Here is a 26,001-nt window from a genome sequence, read left to right on the forward strand (position 1 = left end):
CGGCGCTAGCGAGGTTGACGTCTGAGCTAGTTGAGATGAGGATGGAATTCTTATGGACGATGGCGATGCCTCCTCCTGGTTGCTTGGTGCGGTCCTTACGGATGATCTTGTAGCACACACACAACACACACACACACAACACACACACCACAACACACACACCTACAACACGCACACACAACACACACACAACCACACACACACACACAAACACACACACATACAACACACACACACAACACACACACACACCTACAACACGCACACACAACACACACGTACACAACACACACCACATACACAATATACACACACACACACAACACACACACCACAACACACACACCTACAACACGCACACCTACAACACGCACACACAACACGCACACACAACACACACACACACAAACACACAACACACGGTCAGTGCAGGACGAAGGGGTTACCCAGAGTCCCAGGATAGGAGATTCTTCAGCAGCACATAGCCCAAAGGGGTACAGGTGCAACACACACACACACACAAACACACACACACACACCACAACACACACACCACAACACACACACCTACAACACGCACAAACAACACACACACAAACACACACACATACAACACACACAACACACACACACCTACAACATGCACACACAACACGCACACACACCTACAACACGCACACACAACACACACACACATACAACACACACATACAACACACACACACGACACGCACACACAACATGCACACACACACACACAACACACAACACACACAATACACACACACACAACACACACACAACACACACGCCACAACACACACCTACAACAGGCACACACAACACACACACAACCACACACACACCTACAAAAATTCATCTGGTCCTCCCACCGAAAATGCAGAGTGGAAACAGCACAGCCCAAGAAGTGGATTCTATATCATGTAAGGTAGAGAAAAGCAGCCCATTCACAATGTAATCTTCATACGCAATGGATTGATGATAAAATGCTCGTGTTTCCATAACAGTTGACGCATCGCAGCAGCAGCGGTGTTTGTGGCTAGTAGAGCGGGCAGGCTTTACCCAGGACTCCGAGCCCCAGGAACCACCGGTGCCAGCAGCGGACCGGCAGCCCCTCCCCCTTGCTACCGGGAATATTTCAACATCTCGCGCCTCCAGCTTCGCGGGAGACGCGTCGCAGCGGTGTTTGTGGCCAGTAGAGCGGGCAGGCTTTACCCAGGACTCCGAGCCCCAGGAACCAGCGGGGCCAGCAGCGGACCGGCAGCCCCTCCCCCTTTCCTTCTGGAGGCTTTATCCATCAGCACACTACCGCGACGCGGGACGCTCGCGGGCGGGCGCCGGGCTAAGCTCGGGCAAAGGGCGGGCCGTCTGTGGCCGTCGGGGGCCGGAGGAGGCTGGGCTGCCCCCCCCCCCCTTTCATCTGGCATCTGACTTAACAAGGCCCCAAGGTACTGTAAATAAGTCGCTGTCATCCGGCGGAGAACTTGAAATGTAACGGTGAACATTCAGGGCTACCCCACTCATCAGGGTGTCCGGACTAGAAAGAGGGGTGTTCCTCCATTTTTGGCTTTAAATGGGGAAAAGGAAGGCCATGGAGGGTGGGGGAGTACCTACAAGTAAAAAAGGGAAAAAAGCCAAGAAAGTTCCCCATGCAGCTACGAATTGTGTGCTGACTAGAATAGAAGCTATAGTCAGCGAGTGCGAAGAAGTCCTGGGTAGTAACAATAATACAATTCCGGCTAACGATACCTGCCCACTCGACGAGGCTTTATCTCAGATACAAAGAAGAGTAATCCCCCCTATGTTTAACAAGCAAACCCCCCATAGGCATTCTATTTGTCAAGTACATAGTACACTAGATACGACCAAAGAGGGATCTCACTTGAATCCTACCACTAAGTCGGCATCATTATGTGGAATCCCTAGGGGGATACAACAGGATTGCGATACTGATACCCAGGTACCTTGTTCAAATAGGTTCGCAGCCCTTGACCACGTAAATGAAGATACGATTCCAGCCCCATTGAAGGAACATAGAGATATAGAAATCATTGAGAATGTGGCTAGTTGTGGTTCCTGTGGGTCTACAAATAAGGAGTTACTAGAGAGGATCAAAGAGCATGAAAGAGATTTGGCATTCCTAAGAGACAAGGTTGAGGCTCTCATAGTGAGACGTGATTGTCCCCCTGCTGTGCCTGATCTACCCTCACCAGCCGTACCTAATATCCCAGTTAATAGGGCTAGACTTGAGAACCCTAAGGGAATTTCTCTCAGGCTACCCCCAGGAGCAGGCCACAGACCGCAGGGCCCTCTGGGCACAGACAATACACCCCACAACACCAGATCATATGCTGATTCCGTTAGAGACAGGGATCCCAAGGGGAGAGCTATGGGCCACGCCACTACTAACGTAAACCATCATTATCTGGTCCCCCCCAAATTAGCCCTGAGCAAGCTAGTTCCTAGCCCTGCTAGTACAAGACCACAAGGGGACACAATCCATTCAGATATTAAGTTCCCAACATTATACATGACGCAGGTGCCAAGACTTAACACTGCTAGGGGTTACAAAAGCAGTGAATCCTTACTTAACCAAGCAATACACTGGTTGTGGCACACACGGGTTGCAGATCCATCATACGGGAGGACATGGCAAAAGTGAGGCGGGTCTCGTTGGCCAGCTCCAAGCCCGATTGTATCGAGATACAGCTATATATGACCCGGTGATTGCTGAGAACCTATTGGCATTAGAGTTCAGAACGTCCCCCCCCCTGAGCATTCTTCCATTCAGATCCGGCGCTTTCCGCACTGGTCACTGGCCAGGGAGGGAAGAGATTCTGGACTGAGTCTAGTTGATTGACTAGAGGAGGCATGGCCGTCTGATATTCCTCCTGACTTAGCGGGGTACATGTGTAGAGAATCTGATATGGGTGTTGATAGCCCAGCGCCAGGAGCCGTAGTAAGGGAGAAAGTAAAAGACAACACTGATTTGACAGCACCTGTGGAGGCCAGAAACACTGGTCTGATTACAAAAAATGCAGGGGTGATCCAATTTCTCTCCTGGAACATAGCAGGGTTACAAAAAAAACTACTTCTTCCCGAGTGGAATGAATTCATTGGTAAATATGACATCTGCTTGTTCCAAGAGACGTGGAGTTTGGTCCCCCTGCATAAATCAGGGTTTTCCACATGCTACATCCCGGCGATCAGCTCAGGCAAAGGACGTCCATCGGGGGGTCTCCACATCTGTATCAACATTGCGCTAAACTGGTCTGTCATCAAACATAACTCTCCATCCCAGGATATCTTGCATTTGACAATCAGAGGGGGTAAAAATGCTGCCCTCTTGTAGATTTTTTATGTATATGCTAGAGGGTCTCCAGGTGCACAATTGTCAGCTACTTTAACAGCTTTAGAGCTAGAACTGTCTTCCACCCCTCCCAACTCTGGTATCATCGTAGCAGGAGATTTTAACTGCACTTTTGAACCTTTGAGTGGAGAAGACATTCTGGGTATTGGAGAAGAGGACAAGAAACGGGCTATTCCAACTCTAAACATAGCGCCAATAAAGAAGTGGACCCAAAGGGCTAAACAAATTAATGCCCTGACTTTAGAGCACAATTTAAGAGCAGTCAATGGTAGGACTCACTCTGATCCCTGGGGAGCGAACACATATAACAGGATTAGTTTCCCCTCTCGGATCGATTATATCTTGCTGGACACACGTTTGTGGGGTGACATCCTTGACATCGAGGTTATGCCCAGTATCGATAGTGACCACAATCCCCTGTCCATGCAATTTATTCAAGGGGAGGATACTACATCCATTGCGACAGCCAATTCTCCGGTGTTGCCAACAAGAGAGATAGTACTGTCCAATTGCAATCGACGCCTTAAGTGGCATATGGGTGCTAATCAGGATGAGACACTCTCTAATATAAGGGTCCTCATAGAACAGAAGATCACAGAATTTGAATTATTTAACATCACCTGTGAGGATACGCAAGACTCCCAGTTCCCCAGGCTCTACCAAGACACAATAGGAAGGCTGGGAGAGTTTTTAGCACCAAAGATAATAGGTAACAGAAAGCCTGTCCACCACGACCATCCAATCTGTGGTACTCTGCTATATGCAGAGAAAAAAGACAGGAATTATCTACAGCACTTCGGGCAAAAGACCCCGCAATAATAAGATCAGCTAGGAAGGACTATGCAAGAACAATAGAGCTAGCCAAGTGCTCCTGGGAAGAATCCCACTGGCAGGAGCTTACATCCGCCGCACAGCTGAAGGATTCAACTGTGTTCTGGGAGCTAATTAATAAAAGTACTAGGAGGGGAATGGATCCGATATCTAACCACATAACAGGCCGCCAGTGGTACGATCACTTTTTTAATTTGTACTCTGGTGATGATCCAAATATACCTCGTGGACCGGGGACCCCGCTACCTAACATTAAGGTCCCTATATCAGCGGAAAATTTTGGGATCAACGAGGTATCATCGGCCATAGCAAGCATATCGGTAGGTAAGGCGGCGGGTCCCGACTGCCTCCCTGGTTATCTATTATTGCACGACCAAAAGCTTTGGCCCCTTTTTATCTTGCACACAATGAACCTTATTGCTAGAGGACATGCTGTTCCAGATTCCTGGAGGGGTGCCGAGGTAGTGACCATCTATAAGAAGGGGAATAGGGAGGACCCGGCCAACTACAGACCGATTAGTTTAATCGATGTAGTACAGAAAGTGGTTGGTAGGGTGCTCCTTACGAGGATGAGGTCTTGGATGGACGACAAGAACGTTCTATCACATTTTCAGGCAGGGTTCAGACAGGGGGTTGGCACGATGGACCAGGTCTTTAGATTCTATATGATCTATTGGAAATCTGTGATCATTGGAAAAGGCAGTCTTTATTTGGCATTTATTGATTTAAAGACTGCCTTCGACCTGGTCCCTCGTGCCAAGCTTTGGCAGGTACTATTCGATCTAGGTGTCCCCCCCTTGATCCTGGACTTTATCAAACGCCTCCATGAGGGGAACTATGACAGAATTAGTTGGGGTCGACAGGGCCAGCTGACGGAAAGGGTAGCGGTGGACAGGGGGGTCCGCCAGGGTTGTGTTTTGGCCCCGACTTTGTTCTCCGAATTTGTAAATTGGGTGGTAGACCATTTAAGGGAGGACCCAGCCGATGCCCCAACCCTGGCAGGCGAAAAATCTCCCACGCTGCTTTTTGCCGATGACGCCTTACTGGTTTCAAAAAGCCCGATGGGCCTGCAAAAACTTTTAGATCGGTTTAGTCAGTTTTGCGACTTACAGGGCCTATGCATTAATACATCTAAAACCAAGTTAATGGCACTGTCACCATCTAAAAGGTTTAGGAACACTATCAAGCTGAATGATACCCCACTAGAACTAGTCTAATCCTTCGACTATCTGGGCATACGGGTCAACAATTTGATGAAGTGGAATTCCCACTTGATCAAAATGCTGCTTAACCACAAACGGGTGTCGGGGGCTATTTTAAGACACCAGTGACTTTTCTTTAGCAGACCAGTAGCCCCGGCCCTTAAGGTGTATGAGGTTAAAGCTGTACCGTCGGCCCTCTACGGGGCGGAACTATGGGGATTCGAGAACACCACGGACCTAGTGAGATCATAGAACAAATTTTACAGTGGTCTGGTCTCACTCCCTCCATCTACCCCATTAGTTCCGCTCCGCCGGGACTGCGGGAAACACCCAATTAATGAAATTGCAAGGCTTCGTCCCCTACTATTCTGGGTGTGCCTGAGAAGGACCCCAGAATTGTTAAATTACGCCACCGCCCTCAGTGAGCTTATTCAACTCGACACAGGCAACAAGATTAAATGGATCTGCAAACTGAAACAACTTGTTGTGGATATTGGTTTGGCCGAGGCATGGGAAAGCCAGACCCCGCCACCAAAACAAGCACTTAAGAAAGTTTACTGGGAGTGGGTCCTTGCGGAGGCTGCACTTAATTCATAACGGGGCACTTTGACAGAACAGTTCCTAGATCACAAACCTACTCCCAAATTGGAACCCTTTCTCGATTATATTCAATCTCCGAGAGAAAGGGCATTATATTTGAAGCTGAGGGTTGGAACGCTCCCACTCAATGAATTTACAGCAGGGTGGAAACTAGACACCGCGAAAGATACTGCGTGCCCTGGTTGTGCAGCCCCCATTGAATCCATCTCCCATTTTCTTTTTGCTTGTCCCGCGTATAGACATGCAAGAAGAAAATGGTTGAAACCCGTCTGTACCAACTTGGGTGTCAAGAATCACAGGGAGGCGTTGCGTATTTTAAAAACTAAATCAAAATGGGCTGCATTCCCATGCACATGGGATATGTCCTCCAGGCTCCGTTAAAGGCCTTCGAATAGAAGGTTTCTCCGTTTTGAAAGAATGATAAGATAGAAACATGTGAAAGTTGATATCTGTTATTTTAATTCAAAATCTCGTTGTTTTCACAAGACTCCTTGAAATACATATAATGGTTCATCCATGCATCATTGTTATTCAATTCTCAAATTCCCAATGCATTTCGGCAAAATATATGCCTTCGTCTGGGGATGTTTCTAAAAAGAAGCGAAGTGTGTAATTTAGCACTCTAAAGTAAGATGTCAGCTATACAAGCATAAATATGTACAAAGTGAGAAAATGCCAATGACTAGCTGTGTTCGCAAAAATGTGGACCTACTTAGATATACCTATGTTAAAGTGAGAACAAAGCATGCTTTAGAAAGGCAAAAACGAGTAGTGCGCTGGTTAAAAGGTGAGATATCGGGTTATACTGGTGTTTCAAGACGACTTGTCCATAACGTAGTGCTCGTGAGTAAACGTTTAAAAAGTGACAGCGTGGGTTAAAGCCTGTACATTAAATGAGATTCAGTGAAAAGGTGCGGTAATAAATAAACAAAAACGTGCACAGAAGTTAGAAAAGATTAACGAGCGGCGCTTACCGCAATTATCGAAGTCTCCTCTTGCCGTGAATGAACCGGAAGTAGAGCTGGTTTAACCAGGAAGTGCTAGGCGGCCATATATGCGGTCCCTAAGACGCGTTATTAGCTCAAAGCTCGAAAAGGAGCGAGTGTGAATAAAGTAATGTACGTTAGTATATAAAAAGATGAATAGATAATAGGTGTTAGAGAGCATCCTGCAAATCCATGTGTTAAACTGATCAATAAAGTTGTATCTAGAAAAAATGTACATAGGTATGGCAATCAAAGTATATATCTACACATTCATACACAATCATTAGGGGTCATTGCAAAAGCGAATATAATTCAGAAAAACAGGACTATAAATCATAAAAAATCAAATTAAATGGAATACGCCACTGCACGGACAAAGGGGTAGAGTCATTATAAATAACAATTGTACTCCATACGGTCATTAAGGCCGTGTGGCTTCATACTTGACAATAATGAAATCCAATAGTTCTCTCTTTGCAGGAGAGAATTGTGATTGTCCTTTCCTTCAATTTTCGCAACATTTTCAAGAACACAGAATCTTATTTGACTGACGTTATGGCCAGCTTCGATACAATTTTGAGCCACTGTTGATTTGATTTGTTTAGTTCTGATATTGGATTTGTGTGCATTGAGTCTGATTTTTCTTTTTCTTTCCGTCTGTCCTACGTAAATTTTGCCACAAGGGCACTTAAGCATATACACCAGGTTGGACGTGTCACAAGTTGCAGTTGCTCTGATTTTAATTTTGTGGCCCGTCATAGGGTGGTCAATAGTCGTTCCTTTTATGACGCTATTGCAATGGTTGCAATTCCAGCAAGGTAGAGTTCCCTTAAATTGTGTTGTAGCCTGATCATATTCTGAATGTTTTATTAGTTCTCCAATATTTTTGGCTCTGGTATATGCAAAAATTGTTTCTGTGTCAAATATGTGGTTGAAGTCCTGCTCTGCTCTAAGGATTTCCCAATGCTTTTTGATGATACTCTTGAAAGTTCTGCTCACTGTGGAATACTTGGATACAATGGTGATAGTCTCCTTTGTATCTTTCTGACGGGTGGACAGTAATTCAGTTTGTGTCTTATTTGCGCAACGTTGCTGTGCTTGCTCGAGAATATGATTAGGGTAACCACGTTTTTGAAATCTTAGTACCATGTTTCGTTGTTGTAACTCCGATGTTTCTAAGTCAGAAACTATTCTCTTTGCTCGAATCAGTTGACTGTATGGCAGATGTTCTTTGAGTGGTTGCGGATGAAAGCTAGAATAATGTAATGTGTTATTTCTGTCGGTTGCTTTCCTATACAGATCAGTTTGGAATCCTGTGGGAGTTTTGATGATTTTTACATCCAAAAATGTTATTGATTCAACTTGAATGGTTGAGGTGAATTGGATGCGTGGGTCAATGTTGTTCAGTTTACTGAGTTCCTGATTTAGTACCTCCTTAGGTCCTTGCCATAATATGAAAATATCATCAATAAATCTCACAAAATTTTGAGATGATTGATCCATGATTGTACAGTCAGTACATGATCCTCTTCAAATCTGCTCATAAAAATATTCGCATAAGCTGGAGCTGCGCAGTTTCCCATGGATGTTCAGTTTTTTTGTTGATACCATTCATTGTTCCATTTAAAATAGCTATGTAACAGCGTAAATTCCATGAGTTCCATTAGAAAAATTTTGAACTCTTCTTGAAATTCAGTCCTGATCAATGGCTTCTATCCCCATTTGATGTGGGATGGAGGTATACAATGAATTGACATCCACTGTGCATAATAGTGTGGTTTCATAGTCATCAAAAGAAATATTGTTTAGTTTTTTAAGAAAGTCTGTAGTGTCCTTAATGTATGTTTTCACGGACATGACCGTTGGTTGCAGATATTTATCTAAAAACTTTCCCACGGGTTCATGTATCAATTCCTTTTTGAACGTGCATTTTAAAAACTGACACATCCTCCCTTAGCAGAATTTGTGGGGTAGCTAAATTTCTGGGATGTGCATGGATATCCAGAAGCATACTGCTGAGGGACAGTAACATTAATATTTATTAATACAAGTGAGGCCCCCCTATGCAACTGTCATTTTTACTGTGCTCGAATTGGTCTATTTTTTTTACTGTTTTTATGATCTATTTATATTTCCATTTTGTAACTTTTAAAGATGATTGTCTCTTTTGTATTGATTGTATGGCAATATGCTATTGTTTTATTTTAAAATTGGTATTGTTCTAAAGTGATGAAATTGGGTTATTCATACTTTTATGATATTTTATATCGAATAAAGTCATACAACAACAACAACATAACAGTTGTGTTGATCAAGATGTCAACATTTTCAATGCACTTCAGGATGTGCTGTGCAGCATTTCGTGTTTCTTCTCCTCCCCCCTCTGCAAGGCCTAGTGGTGTACTTTAAACTGCAGCAGTGGTATTCCTGCAAACCTGTGCACAAAAGCACACACCTAGCAGTGCTGCATACCCAAGCCAAGCATTATTTTTTCTTTTCTCCTCTTTTAGTTGCGCGAAGATTATTGGTCTTCGTCCCGAGCAGCTACTACTGACTGGTGGGGCCCCTGTGAAAGCTCCCAACACTGTTAGACTGGACAGGGTGTCCCAGAACCCCACTTTCAGCAGCTATCAGTGTTTATACAGAAAGGAGCTCTGGCTAAGTGGTTAAGTTAAGTTGGCCAGCTTGAATTCCGGGCTCCTGCATATCAATAGAGGAAGTTTACTCCTGTGTGTGACATGTACTGTATTTCTGGTAGAATTTGATGTATGTATATAAAATCACAAAAAAGAAATTAAAAAAAAGAAATGAATGCGTACATTTTATAAATCCAAGTATGTATATAGTATTTCTATAGCGTTGACCTAACCAAAAGACACCAAAGAATTGCACATGGTCAAAGTAAGGGAAAGATAAAGTAAAAAAAACATTAAAGAGGTGGCTGGGGTCTGGGAGCAGAAAGGGACTCTCAATGCATTGTGTCGTAGTGTTCTTTAAAGAGGTAAGTCTCTGACTCTTTCCTAATTTAAACCTAGTTGTGTGCATTCCTGACGAATACAGGGGAGTTGTTTTACATCCGAGACTCTGGTGCACGCATGGAGGAGGTCTGCTGCCTTGTCTTTTCTTCTTTACCCTTCATGGCCTCCAGTCTGATGGTGTCCTGGTTGCAGGTGTGCTGAGAGCCACCAGAGATGAGACGTCCGCCAGCCATCAGGCAGGGGTGATGGTCCTTACAGCCTGTTCAATGAACCAGCCAGATTTGAAGATAGAGCCTGCCAGCAATGGGGGCCATGTGTGCACACCGCTCAGATTAGCTGCTCTTCACTTGGTCCACCAGTGCCCCTTGTCTGTTTCCATTACAGGTACCAGTACTAGGGCTGTGAAGGCCTTTGAATATGTGGGCTTCAGGTGGGTGTAAGCTTTGGTGCCCAGTAGCCATACTAGACAGATTCACTTTCAGTTTGGGTCCTTTAAGGTAAACAGGGTGGTTGGGTGGGGCAGACATGTGCTCAGTGGAGAAGATTGTGCTGCAGAGAAGAAACACTTCAAAGAGCTCCAGAGCCAGTCTATGCCAGTGCTTACAGGAAGGACATGCACCCCTGTTTCTTGGCCATGCTCCCCTTCTCTCAATAAGTGGCGCACTGTGGGAAAAGGGTCGCGTCAGCCACGTGAGGGCATGCACCCCTGTCAAGGGACCATGTGGCACATGGAAGCGAGAGTGTACCGTCGGGGGATGGGCACACGCCTGCCACTCCAGTGTTTGCAGCGCCATCCTATCCAGCTCCTGTGTGCTACTGTCCCCTCAGTCCAATCACAGTCATGGCAGGAGTAGGGCCCCCGGCAGCCATCCAGGCTTGTGGCCTATGTATGTATGTGAACAGGTTTCTAATGGATCGTGTCTTCCAGAGGGTCACTGAATGTTAGGGCCACACAATGTAGAAAATGTACATCACCTAAAAAGCTCTATTGTTTCAACTTTAACGTGCTCCGTAGATTTATATCTAGCAATACAATGTTAGCTGTAAATGAGTTTTGGACTATATTGTGACGTATTAAAATGCTATCATCATAAAGCTGTTTCCTCCTGACACAATATGATAAAACATTTCTGAGTTGATGTTCGGATTCCACACCCACAGCAGATGGTGTGTTCACTCACCATGAGCACCCGCACTGAGGACATTTCCTGGAGTAAATAAGGAAGTGTTCAGGCGCTGCAGGCTTCTGCTTGTTTGCCTTCCTCTTGTCTCATCAGCAGCTGCCCCGTACCACACAGAGCATGCTCTTCCGATGCCGAGGCACCGCTTCTTCGCGCCTTCTCCTGTGTTTCCGATAAATGGACTAGAGGCAGCAGGGAGCAGCCGAGCAGCACTCCCTCTTATTCATAGCTCGTCACTCTGCTGCCTCGGCATGCCATGTGTCATGCAGCAGTCACTGAAGGTGGGAGGTCGGAGCCTCCCTTACACATGCAGCAGACTGACGAAAGAATACCGCTGGGATGAGTCGGGTGCTGTCTCTGAAACAGAAACAGAAGCTTCAGTCATGGCCGCCGTGTGTTGTGAGTCCTAGTGACAGCACCTATGTGGGTGTCATGAGCAGCGAACCTCCAATCTAGCATCCTGAGCTGTAGCTGCCACTGGGTGGGTGGAGTGGGTCCCACTTAAGCACGAATTCGTTATCTGTGGCCTGTGGGCCTCTTCTGTCTGCAGACAAAATACTCATAAATAACTCATGATATAATTTCATGGCAGTGGGGTTCACAGGCACATTTAAGGAAATTGAGAAACAGAAATATTAACAAATGGAGAATATAAAGAATGGCAATTGGAAAAAGTGAGCATGAGAAAAAAAGGTGAGAAAGAAAAATTAAGCATGAATCATAAAAGGGTAGATAGAAAGAGGAAAGAAAGATCGGAAGGAGAAAGGAGGGGTAATAACAAAGAAAGGAAAAAATATGAAAGGTAGGACAGAAAAGTGAAAGGAAAGAGGAAAGAAAGAGTTCATGGAAGGATGAAAGCATGACAGGAAGAATAAATGGGATGGTGAAAGGGTTCACGGAAGGGTGAAATTATCAATAGGTGAAGTGTTAATAGATGCAAGAGCGGAGTAGGAGACACACGGTAGAAAGGCTGGTGGACAAAGACTGGAAGGATGGATGGTTAGATAAATGGAAAAATGGATGAGTGGAAAAGTGAAGTAACAGAAAGATTGGTGTATGACTACCTAACCATGGTAAAGAATGGTTTAATGATTTCTTGGTAGGCAAGTAATCGCCATCAGCATGTCTTTTCATTTTGATTATTTTCTCTTTTATTGCATAGTTCATGCATGCAATAGTTATGGAAATTTTTATCTGCAAGGTTAGCCCAATTGCAACGCTTATTAATAAAATTAAGTAGCTGGGAAGTTCACGTACTAATACCCAGATGAGTCAACTTTGGGATCAATTACTAACAATTCAGAACAGAGACAGGGCTTGGGTTATCAATTTTCACAAGAGGGCTTGATGGATCTCAATGCAAATAAATGCCAGGGATAGTGGGAGTGACATCATCTAAATGTTCAGTGGCTGATTACATCGCAGCGAGTGACATCTGATGACTTGTTTATTCTAATGATGTTAGAGGAAGTGTTTTCACATGACCTTTTACACAAAGGCATTAAGGTAATGGCAGGTTGAACTGAGAAAAACAACACTAAAAAAGGGTAAATATAAAATGCAAGATTAATAAAATAATGCACCAGGTTTCTAAAACAATTACAAATGTATTTTTGTGTCACACATATATATTAGTTGAGTCAGTGCCATGATACTCTATGAGTGCAGGAGTCATCCCTTTACACCACCCGTATGGACACTTCCCCAGATGCTTATGCACAGACCCACATGTCATGACAAAGCTCAAAATGCCCAGCCGAAGGCCAAATGAATCAGCCAGTGCCCAAGCAAAGCCTTCATTTCTTCCACAGACCCTCAAATGAAAGGCATAACCATGAATTCAAGCTCCCATCCCACACCAAATAGGTATCATACGGCCATGTGATGCAGGTGTATGCAAGTATCCCTTGATTGGGGTTTCTTCTCTCCTCTCCCGGAGGCAGAGGTCTGAAAAGGCACATGCTAAGTTCAGCAGCGGCTCAGAAAGTGAAAGATACTCTGCTGCTGCTGGCAAACCTGTGACGGGGCTTTTGGAATAAGCCTATTGGATAACAATAATTGAATTAATTAGAGTGTGCATTGCATGGGCTCCTTTAGGGGTTGAAAGTCCTCCATATTGGGAATCGAAGCATAATAAAGCATTAGCTGTGGATCCGTTTTGATTTCGCTGGGCGAAATGAGTGTTACAGCGACTCGCAGAACAAGCATTTACAATGCAATAGGTCTCACAATTGCGAGTTTTGGATCTATTGGCATTGTAAATGGCAATGCCTTTTATAATACCAAAAGGCATTGTCATTTACAATACCATTAGTTGAATGTATTGCAAAAGCAATACCTATTGTATTGCAGAGCGCGGTGTCTGTGAAGCAGGCGCCATGCTCATTATTAAAGTAAAAAAAAAAAACATGAGACCGAGCGCAGTGTTCCTGAAGCGGGCACCACGCTCAACATCAAAGTAAAAAAAATAAAAAATAACTGAATGCGGTGTCCCTAAAGCAGGCGCCGCGCTCAGCATGCAAGTTAGAGCGGCATAACGCTCTATACGAAAAGTGCCTGCCATTATCCCCATTAGTGTCATTAAACAAAAAAGTATCACCCACATATAATGCAAACAGTTTAACAAGCCAAGTAAAAGGTCCAGTCGTTATGGATGGTAAAAAAGGCAGACAGGCGGTACCAAGGAGGGACTAACAAGCCTATGTACGACTCAGAAGCCAGCATTGATGAAGGACAATGACACAAGCCAATGACAAATTTGGGCGGAGAGTGGGCGCGGCTTCCAGTGCATACTCTAATACAGCATTCCTCGCAGAGTGAGCAGCGCATGTGCACTGCCGTTAGGCTTGACCTTAAAATGGAGCCCAAGGTGCTTATCAAATCTAAGCTGTTCAAGGAACACAGGATGATTAAAATGAACTAGTAAAGGGGTAAGACACTTCCTTGTTTCAAACCAGGCTACACTGGGATCTTTGTTGTCATTTATCCCTCCCATCACAATCCAACGAACCCAATTATGTTTACGTAGATCTGCAATATTGCAAGGAGGCCTGAAAGTATGTTATAGCTTCCTAGGTTATCCCAGACTAAAGTGTGATCGACCAAGTGTAATGCTGTCCAGAAAGCCACGAAGGAGTACCACAACTACCCTGCTACCACTGTTGACCTCAGAACCAAAGTCTAAAAAATAAGATTATAATCTGTTGTCAAATGATTTTCATGGAGTCCTCCCTGCCCATGCAATTAGAGGTGTCATTACTATCACCTTGTGTGTGGATTGCCTTCATAACTTTCCCTTTCCATGAGTCAGGGATCTCACCATTTGAAACCACTAAGAAGAAAGACTTAGAATAGAAACCCCAAACAATTTGGCATGAAATATTGTTGCTTAAAGATTGTCAGGTCATCTTACACAAGAAGGCTTTATTCCTGCATAAAATGGTTTATGATGTCTTACAAGACTCTGCTAAATCTGGGAACCCTTTGCTTTCTGTGAGAATAAAGACAGAAAGAAAACCATGTGAGTCTTTATTGGGAGAAATGATTTGATGTACATAAGAGGAATTACAAACCTGATAACTAGATGGAAGCATGGAGCATACATGATGGTGATTTCCCTCTGCACTAAACCTTGAACTGAGCTTGGCCATGTACAGTTTAGGATCATATACCACCCAATAGGGTGGGTGACCCAGAGTAGAGAAATGAGGATTAAAACATAAACTATGTTTCATTTAGAAAGGAGATTTTTACATTTTGATAAATCCAGCTGGGGTTCTGTGGACAGGAGCAGGAAATATGTTGCAGCATTTGTGTCATTTTGATGTTCCAGGAACCCATCTGTGGCTATTAGAGACATACAGCTTGATTTGTTAGCTCAAGCAAATTACCACATTCTCCAGCTGGATTATCTTGGTTATGCAAAAATGTGGAAAAGTTTTCCATTGGAATTCAGGCCTGGGACTCTGATGCTAACCCCACTCCTTCCCATTTCAGTTAAATAAGATCTGTAATAAACTCTAGAATCCAGAGTGACTGTACAGGGGGAAATCGGAGAAGGGCGATAGAAATAAATAAAACACTACACAAGCATTTCGGCCCACTGACCTCGGGAGCACAGGCTGGTGGAAAGTGTGCAGCAAGGACCATTCGTCTTCAATGGACTGACTGGTAAACTCCATAATACTATATGACAAGGTGCAGTTAATCTAAATATTCTTGGGTACAACAAGAAAGAATGTCTTGAGAGCATCAGTAGAATGGCTTACCTGTGTATGGAAGCAGAGAAGCTGAGACTAACCCCTAGATGACTAGCATACACTCTGGATCTGAATATAAAGATCTGCCTCCAACAATAGTAGAGGCACCAGGAGCAAGGATGACTTGAAGAATTTGGAGTTGGAGCGGGAATTTTGGAATTTCAGCAAGCAAAAATTTGTATCTGTTGAAGGAAGGGTTAACCCGAGCTGCCCTAACCATCCAAATGAACTGAAGAGGAGCAAAACAAAAAAGGTGGTGGAAACCGTGCAAACTATATGTGTAGAAAACAGAAGTCATCAACCGCAGTTGCCAGGTAAAGTGTCATGTTGAGACTGGTGCTTGATTCGTCTCCGCTTTTAATGACTCAGAAGTGTCTGGAACCATCTGGCTCCTTCCATAATGCACTGCACATTTTTAGTCCTGGTCATTCTTCTTTTTAGGCAGTATTGATAAATATAAGGAGAGAGTTTTTTTGTATGTCCGTGTGTGTGTGTGTGTGTGTGTGCATTTAACTCCAGTAGGATTATAGCTCTGGGGTGGTGGCAGTCCCCAGAGCTACTGGGGGCCACGTGGCCCCACACTTCAAAGTATAAGCCCTGGTGAGGTAGTGGTCCCCGGTGCTGCGGGGGCCAACGCCGGCCTGCATCTCGATTTATTATTGCTCCCGGGACCTGGCTCACGCGGGGGCCTAAAGTAAATGAAGTGTGGGAGGCTGCGCTTCGTTTTTTAAAAAATGTTCTGCTGGATTTGCGGATCCTCCAAGAATCCCGCCAAAAATGGAAAAATAAAAATTCTTTTATTATGGCCCTGGGGGTCCCCGTGAACAGGTCCAGGGGGTCAGGCTGTTTCTATCCTGCCCCCTTTTCTTTTTTGTCACATTTTTGCTTGTGACTCAGTTCAACTGAGTCACAATATGGCCGCCAACACTTCCTGGTAGGAAGTGTCGGCAGCCAATCAGATCTCAGTCACAAGATCAGGAGGGTTCGCGGATCCACTGCGACCCCAGTTGTATATCTGAGAAATATTTACATTTCTCAGGAATTACAGAATGGATATACATCATTGAACAAAAAGTGTGCTTTCTGAACCAAGAGCTACCCTTTTGCCAAATATGTTGTAATTCTGTTCAGCAGTTCGAGCTGTAGCCATGTCTAAAGTTTCCTAAGGAAATTGAAATGGAGAAAAAGCGTTTTTCCCAGCCTCGCTTGACAGATCACTGCGAAATTTTCAACACAGCAGCTGGATTGGGAGACTCATTAGTTTTGAAACATTCGCAATAAATTGTCAAACAGCGCAGGAGTTATTGGCAAATTAAAAAATGTTTTTCCTATGGAAACTAGGGGCCAGATGTAGGTAATCCCCGATTACCGATTCTTAAATACCGAATCATACCGATTCGGTATTTAAGAACTGGCAATCGGGATGTAGGTATATTTACCGAATTAATTACCGAATCGGTATGATTCGGTAATTAATGAATCGGTATTTACCGAGTCTGTAACTGCCATTGTTTCCTATGGGTCTGGAGACCCATAGGAATCAATGTCAATTACCGAATCGGTATATACCTATTCGGTAATTGGGGGAAATATTGAAGGGTGGCAGGGTGTCACTTTGACACCCTGTTGCACCCCTCAATTGTGCATGGGTGCATATGTTGCTGACATACATGCCCTTAGGGCATGTATGTCTGCAACATGGCACTGTTTAAAATGCAAAAAAAATGCTTTTTAAATGGTTTTCTTATTTTACCACCAACTACTAGTTGGTGGTAAATTAAGAATTCTTAAACCCTTGTAGCACTGAAAACAGTGCTACCTACATCTGAAATTACAGAATCGGTAATTTTACCAATTCGGTATTTTACCGATTCGGTAAATTTACAGAATCGGTAAAATAACTGATTCTGTAATTTTACATGCCCCTACATACCAATGTCCAAATACCGGTCGGAAACGGCCGAAAATCGGTATTTTCGGCCGTTTCCGACCGGTATTTGGACACCTACATCTGGCCCTAGGTCCTAACAATAACTACCTACTGGCGATCGCCAGTAGGGTGTGTGTGTGTGTGTGTGTGTGAGATACTCTCCGTGCAAATTTCGGACACAAAAAGACCCACACTCAACGTTCTGTACAACACCACTAATTTATTTGGCCACGTGTTTCAACCACCAGGGTCTTCGTCACAGCCTTGTATAAAGTTAATGTGCCCAATCACCATTAAGAACAAAACCAAACCATAGACATAGAAAATACTTTCGCATCATTGTCCAGCCTGATACAGAAGGGTACATAAAATCTATTTAGCGTAATATAAAACCCAAATTATATTGAGTCACTTGAGCGGTTTTTAACTGTACATTGGCTATATTATTAAAGTTAAATCACTATAAATCAAAAGAAAAAAAAGTTTCTCATTATTGGGGAAAACCTGGCATCTGTGCATGCATGATGTTGTTCTGTTGCAAGACCAAATGATAACTTTTTAATGTGTACATGGAACCTCTCGAGGATGTTGTCAAACCCTTTGGCATTAAATCAATAATGCATGCCGACGACACCCAGCTCGTCGTCTCCCTCAACCAGTCTGACAACGCTCTCCCCAATCTATCCAGTTGCCTCGAAAAGGTTCACCAATGGATGTGCGATTCCCGATTAAAACTGAATGGGGAGAAATCAGAAATACTCCTCCTGGGAAACCCTAAGAAAATCCCCACTCCCCTCCCCTGGCCACCATGCATGGGAACTCCGCCATCCCCTAAGCCCGAAGTAAAGAGCCTCTGGATATGGCTGGACCAGGAGCTCAGTTTTAGGACTCAAGCTAGGAAAACCGCGGGAACCTGCTTCGGCCTTATAAAGATGGCAAGAAAAATCCTACATCTACTCCCCCACCATTCCAGGAAGCTCCTAATGCAGGGGCTGGTGAACTCCAGATTGGACTACGGTAATGTCCTTTATCTGGGGGCCCCAGCCTCTGTAGTCCACAGACTTCAATGCGCACAAAATACGGCCGCCAGAATCCTCACAGGAACCGCCGCAAGGAGCTCGGCCAAACCAGCCCTTAGAAGCTTGCACTGGCTACCAGTAAAGGAACGGGTCAACTTTAAATCCCTGTGCATAGCCCATAGAATTATGCACAACGAAGGCCCTCCCATTCTGAGGCCACTTGTAACAAAACAACAGTCGAGTAGACAATTAAGATCAAACTCCCTCTCCCTCGCAAACGTTCCAAGAATCAGGAAGTCCAGAACAGGAGGTCGCCTGTTCTCGTACAATGCCCCGAGACTATGGAATGCCCTTCCTCTCCCCCTGAGGCAAGAACATAATTACCTCAGGTTCAGGAAACAACTAAAGACCCTACTCTTCCCCTGAGTCCTCCATCCTGACTCTTCACCCCACAGGACAATGGTCACTAGCGCTGGGATGCCCTAGGGTAGCTATGCGCTCTACAAAACCCAAAATCAAATCAAATCAATCAATCAAATCAATCAACACCATACGTCTCAACCGTAAAAAACTCAATTGAGAATGCTTGTGAGCCCAGTTACATGAAAAGAAAATGCGCTCTTTGTAATCAGGGAAAGTGTTTTTTGTGTATGCCAATACAGTTTTGATACAGGCAGGGATAATTGCAGGCATATATAGCACTCTAAATAGATTCATGTAGCAGGGCCAGTGGCCAAACAATTGTAACAGGAGTTAAACATAAATACACTCTTCATGAATAATCATTATTTGGAACAACACAATGCATGTGGGAGTACAAATCTGTTTTACCAGGCATGGCCCAGTGGCCCTATTTACTTCCTTAAAGTTAGAAACTAAAAATATATAAAGCTCAGTCTGACATTCCATGTCATTATACCAATACACATGTAGAGTTGATATATATTCACCTATCTTGGTCCACAAATATAAAGAGAAATAAAGTAAAACAAACATAGATGTTACCTAAACCAGCACAATAAATGAAATCACTATGGACTCACGTAAGGCAGTACAAAAGTTCCCAATTAATGACTATACAGCACTGATCCATCCCTGGGTAGAAGGTGTTAACTCAAATGTTGCCATAGAGCAGAAGCAAAGGAACTGCAAAGAGATAAAATGAGAGAAGTTAGACGATGCAAGATCAATTGAGTTACTACCACATCAGTCGATGTGCACATGAAGCTCTTCATTCTCGTTGAGGCCACTTGCTACCGAGTAGAATAATACATTCTGACCACAGAAGTACAAGTTTCTTCTCTCTGTCTCCTCCTCATACATACTTCTTAATCCTGTCAATTCCAAAAAACAACAGAAGGTCAGCATTCTGGTTATGCTCCCTGGCCCGATGTCTAGCAACCGGTTACCATTCTAAGATTCTCTTCTTTACAGGTCTGACATATACACATATGTATATATATATATATATATATATATATATATATATATATATATATATATATATATATATATATACACAGACACACCCATACACTCACACACACACACACACACACACACACACACACACACACATATATATATATATATATATATATATATATATATATATATATATACACACACACACACATATATATATGTGTGTGTGTATATATATATATATATAGCTTTGGAGGCCCACTGGAGGGCTATATGACTACCAGAATAATAATGTCAAAACGCAGGACACACTGTTGGAAATAATTTGAAATGAGCACAACCAAGCCTACTAAGGCAAGAAGCACTAACTACAAGTCACAGCATGCTTCACCTGGGCTACTCACCTGCTGTTCATTAAAAGCCAAAATAAAAGGAATGCTGGATGAAGTGCTCCTTTCATTTACCTGCGCCATGACATGGAATGCCTGTGAGCAAGGAGCTTCCAAAGCTCCGAAACGCGTAAGGCTTGTTTATTGTAACTCCAGAGTGAAGTGATTCCTTTCTGCCATCACTAAGGATCCGGTTTCAGAGTGCCTCTTCGAACCCAGGTTCCTTTGTTTTCCATATATATATATATATATATATGTAACTAACCAACCATTCTCCCATCAGGAAAACACGTAAACGACACGCCAGGAGTTGCTGTGCTCGAAAATTTATTTGGCAGCAAAACAAACAACGCGTTTCACCTCACGGCTTGTTCACGTTTGCTGTGAACTCCAAACCATAGTCCTTTTACATTCTCAATTAATAAACATAAAAATAGGACTTATTGTGCACACCTATAAGTGAAAGTAAAGCGGACATCTTGGAACAGGAAATACCATCATTTTTATGCTTATGCCAGTTATGGTCGTGACTTAAGATTTATAGAGCTGTATTATAGCCATAGTTCATAGTATCTTACATATTATCGCTAGACAATACGCTATGTTAGGTTCAAATAAAAAAGTTTATAGTTCACCAAAATTATTTTCTCACAACCAACAACATTATTCAATCCATATCTATCCATGTTGGTATAAGGTGGTTATCTCAATTCATCATGTGGTCAAATAAGAAAATAAGAAAATATGGGCCCACAATTTCGCCCCAGTGGGCGTGAAAACTCTATGTTAGATGGGCACATCACTTTATAAACAATGACATTGAATATATCAAGCCCAAGTGGGCATTTTACACATATATATCACATTGTAATTAAATCTGATGACCACTTTTTTATCATGTCCTTTTGAATTTCAAAAGTAGTAACCTATAGCTTGTTCTTGGCTGCTTGCTTCATGCGGTTGATTTTTTGTCATATTAGATTTGAATTAAGTCATGTGTGAGGCAGTGGAAGTGATTGAAAAGGGAGTTTTGCAAGACCTCAAAAGATTGAGACATGATCGTATGCCTAACAATAAAAAGAACTTGACATTTACACAGTACAATGCAATCAAAAGCCTCAAAGATGATGCTAATATTGTCATCCGCCATGCGGATAAGGGGGGCAACGTGGTTGTTTTAGAAAAAGAGAAATATCTGAGAGAAGGGCATAGACAGTTAGAAGATGTAAACTGCTATGAGGCAAGTTCTTTCTCTGAGGTAAGACTTACTAAAGGTCTGTTTGAAAATAAATTACAGAACTTCAAAGACAAAGGGTTGCTTACCTGGGAAGAATATCAATTTCTGAAATGTGACCATCCCAGAACTCCTATTCTATATCTACTCCCGAAAGTGCATAAAAATGCCACTGATCCACCAGGGAGACCTATTGTGTCGTCGATAGGTTCACTTCTTGAAAAAACCTCCCAATACATTGACTACTATTTACGACCTTTTGTAGTGGCTTTACCCACGTATCTGAAAGATACCACACACTTTCTAAAAAGTATAGAAGGTATTGTTTGGGAACCAACTTATATATATATATTTTTTTTTTCACCGAAAAAACCATAGGTTTGAAACCTGATATAGTTAGGAATTAGCATTTAAAAAACCTTTGCAATTCACTGAAAAAAACATAGGTTTTAGGGGTGTTATAGTTAGCTGGACATTTCACTCGTACAAAACCATTGAAATTCCTCCGATATAGTTAGTTGTACTAACTATAACACGCGCGCCCGCAATCCACTGCTGATGATGTCACATATTACATCATTCATGACATGGTCAGTGACATCACTGATGACATCACTGATGACATCTCAAATGACATCACTGATGACATCATCAGTGAATGTGGTTTGGTTTGATATTTAAATAAGTATTATATATAGCAATGTACATTGAAGACTGAGTGGATGTATATGTGTCTGGATGGAGGATTTAGTAGCACTGTTTTTGACTGTCTAAGTGACTAATTTAAAGTGTTTCTCTAAATATATGGGGTAGTGATTAAACAGTGTGAATATCTATAATACTCTATCTCTTGTTGCGTAAACTACTACATAAGTTGGTTACCAGCTATTTCAAAGTCTATATTATTTATTAATTAGCTAAGTGAGTATTTCTATAGGATAGTGAATGTGTGTGTAGTTGGGTGGGAGGTGTGTGGCTGTCCAAAGATGTGTAAATAGTTGATTTAGTAGGTATATGAGGTTAAGACTGTATGTGGAAACAGTTGTTTGGATGAGTGAATGTATTTATGGGTGTGGTGATGAGTAAATATATTTCTCAATGATGCATGTCCAACAAACTAGAAATATAAAAGGCAGTGTTTGTGACAGTTGTATATAAATAAGTATACATAAGACTCAGTGATTGTATGAGTGACTGTATCGAAAACTTTATACACACAATAGTGATTTTATAACACAATAAGTATGAGTTACTATATGAATAATTAAAGTGGTGTTTGTATAAGGTTTGTAGCTGAGTAAATGTAAGTATGATTAATTATTTGCATAAGTGAGTAGGATGACTTCATACGTCAATATGATGTGTGCTGGTATGTCATTTCGATGTAGGTGTATAAGTATATTTAATAGTGTTCTATTGATCTTTGTTAGCATGTATGAGTGAATCTGTAGGTAAGTGTTTAGATGTGTGTGTAGATGTAGTAATCACTGAGTGGGTTTTTAGAAACTTGTATTGGTGTGACAATGGTTTCAAATGTGGTACTCCATATTTTATAATGAGTGTTGAAAGGTTATACTAGTGTATGATAGGATGTATCAGATTATCACGTGAATGATGTAATCAGTGATGTCATTTGAGATGTCATCAGTGATGTCACTGACCATGTCATGAATGATGTAATATGTGACATCATCAGCAGTGGATTGCGGGCACGTGAGTTATAGTTATTACAACTAACTATATCGGAGGAATTTCAATGGTTTTGTACGAGTGAAATGTCGAGCTAACTATAACACTCCTAAAACCTATGGTTTTTTCAGTGAATTTCAAAGGTTTTTTAAATGCTAATTGCTAACTATAACACCCCTAAAACCTATGGGTTTTTCACTGAATTTCAAAGGTTTTTTAAATGCTAATTCCTAACTATTTCAGGCCTCAAACCTATGGTTTTTTCAGTGAATTTCAAAGTTTTTTTAACTGCTAATTCCTAACTATAACATGTCTGAAACCTATGGTATTTTTCAGTGAATTTCAAAGGTTTTGTAAATGACTAATTTAAAATGTATTAATTGTTATATTTATTTTTTTGATACTGAGTTGCTAAATTTTTTTACACTATTTATTTTGAGATATTTTATTTTTTAAATTACATTATACACTACATTACAAAATATACCTTCTGAGAATGAATTACTTTAGTTTAAAATACTTTGGAAATAGGCAATAGGCTTTCAAGTACAGTACTTACAGTTGTTGCAATGGGCAACACAATTTCAAATACAATGCAACATTGAGCTCAATATGAATTTCTAGTTAAATGCAATTAGTTACTTTATGGATTACTTTTCTAACCACAGGACTGGATCTTAGATTCAGTCCTTGGACATGTGCTGTAAACAGTTGAGTAAAAGCGTTTTGTTTACAGTAGTGATTTTTAAGGAATATTACTGTATTTTAAAAGTTGACACTTAGAAACTTTTTCACATAGAATTACCAATGTTATCCTACGGGAGGAAATTCACCTAGCAGGTAAGTAGTGTTATTGTTACTTTTTCTTACTCAGTGGTGGATACTGGATCCAGCACTGATGCATCTCCTGTAAACAGTTGAAAGAATGCGTTTAAGTAATACAGGTGATTTTTAAGGAATATTTGTAGTTTGTGAAAATCAACACTTAGAAACTTTTCTGGTGAAAACCAGACAATGGATTCCTATAGAAGGAAATACAAGTCACTGGTAAGTACGGTTAGAATAACTTTTCAGGTTCAGTGCTGGGTAAAAGATGCAGCACTGGGTTCTCTTCTGATAACAGGTGAGTAAATCAGAATTCGTTGTTCGGATGATTATAGGTGAATATTTTAAAGTTCGAAAACTCCACACTTAGAAGAATTTCCAAGTGAAACCAGTCAATGTTAGCCTATGGAAGGAAATTCAAGTTACTGGTAAGTATGGTTAGAATTACTTTTCAGGATCAGTACTGGGCTCAAAGATGCAGCACTGAGGTCTCTCCTGATAACAGGTAAGTAAATCGGAATTTGTGGTACATCCAGTAAGCGCCACAGGGCTGAGTAGCAGAGATATGTAAAAAAGGGCACGGCCTGCGCTACCTCTCTGCAACGCAGCGCAGTGGCGCTTCCTGGAAGCACCTGGTGGGCTACTTGCCCCCCACGGTCCCTCAGCTTTGAAGTGGAATTTTTTCCCCAACTTAAAACGCGCCACAGGGCGTGTTTGCACACATCACGTCAGGTCCCGTCCCCTCCCTTCACCATTGTGCAAACACACCCTGTCACCGTTGTAAGTTGAGAGATTAAGTCCCCTTCAATCCTAAGGGTCCCTAGGGTCAAACTAGCCCACTAGGTACCTCCCGTAAGCGCCACAAAGCTGTGTTGCTGAGAGGTATAAAAGGGGTGTGGCCTGTCTGCAACACAGCTCCCTGGCGCATACTGGAAATACCTGTTGGGCTATTTGGCCCTCGGGGACCCTCAGTATTGAAAGAGAATTGATTGCCCAACTTAAAATGCACCACAGGGCGCATTTAAAAAGTGGTGAAGGAAGGGGGCGTGGCCTGGGGTGATATGTCTGCAAACACGCCCTGTGGCGCGTTTTAAGTTAGAGAATTAATTTCCACCAGGTACCTCCAGTATGTGCCAGGAGGCTGCGTTGCAGAGAGGTGTTCAGAGGCCACGCCCCTTTTTACAACATTCTGCAACACAGCTCCGTGGCGCTTACTGGAGGTACCTGGTGGGCTAGTTGGCCCCCAGGGACCCTCAAGATTGACAAGGAATTAATTCCCCAACTTAAATCGCGCCACAGGGTGTGTTTGCACACATGTGAACTCAGGCCCCGCCCCCTCCCTTCACCACTGTGCACACGCACCATTGGCAAATTTTAAGTTGGGGAATTAACTCCCCTTTAATACTGAGGGTCCCTGGGGAGCAACTAGCCCACCAGCTACCTCCAGTAAGCTCCACAGAGCTGCGTTGCAGAGAGGTGAAAAAAGGGGTGTGGCCTCAGGACACCTCTCTGCAACGCAGCTCCCTGGCTCATACTGGAGGTACCTGGTGGGCTAGCTGGCCCCCAGGGACCCTTAAGATTGAAGAAGAATTAATTCCTCAACTTAAAACACACCACAGGGCAGTGGTGTTTGGTGTGTGTAGGGGGTCGTGCAGGGGTAGTGTTTTAGGGTTTAGGTTAGCGCAGTGCTGTTTGGGTAGTGTAGGGGGTCGTGCCGGGGTAGTGTTTTAGGGTTTAGGGTAGCGCAGTAGTGTTTGGGTAGTGTGGGGGGTCGTGCCGGGGGTAGAGTTTTAGGGTTTAGGTAGCGCAGTGGTGTTTGGGTGGTGTAGGGGGTCGTGCCGGGGGTAGTGTTTTAGGATTTAGGGTAGCGCAGTGGTGTTTTGGTAGTGTAGGGGGTCATGCCGGGGGTAGCGTTTTAGGGTTTAGGGTAGCCCAGTGGTGATTGGGTAGTGTAGGGGGTCATGCTGGGGGTAGTGTTTTAGGGTTTTGGGAAGTGCAGTGGTGTTTGTGTAATGTAGGGGTCGTGATGGGTGTGGTGTTTTAGGGTTTAGGGTAGTGTAAT

Source organism: Lissotriton helveticus, chromosome 5_1, assembly GCF_964261635.1.
Source record: "Lissotriton helveticus chromosome 5_1, aLisHel1.1, whole genome shotgun sequence".
NCBI lineage: Eukaryota > Metazoa > Chordata > Amphibia > Caudata > Salamandridae > Lissotriton > Lissotriton helveticus.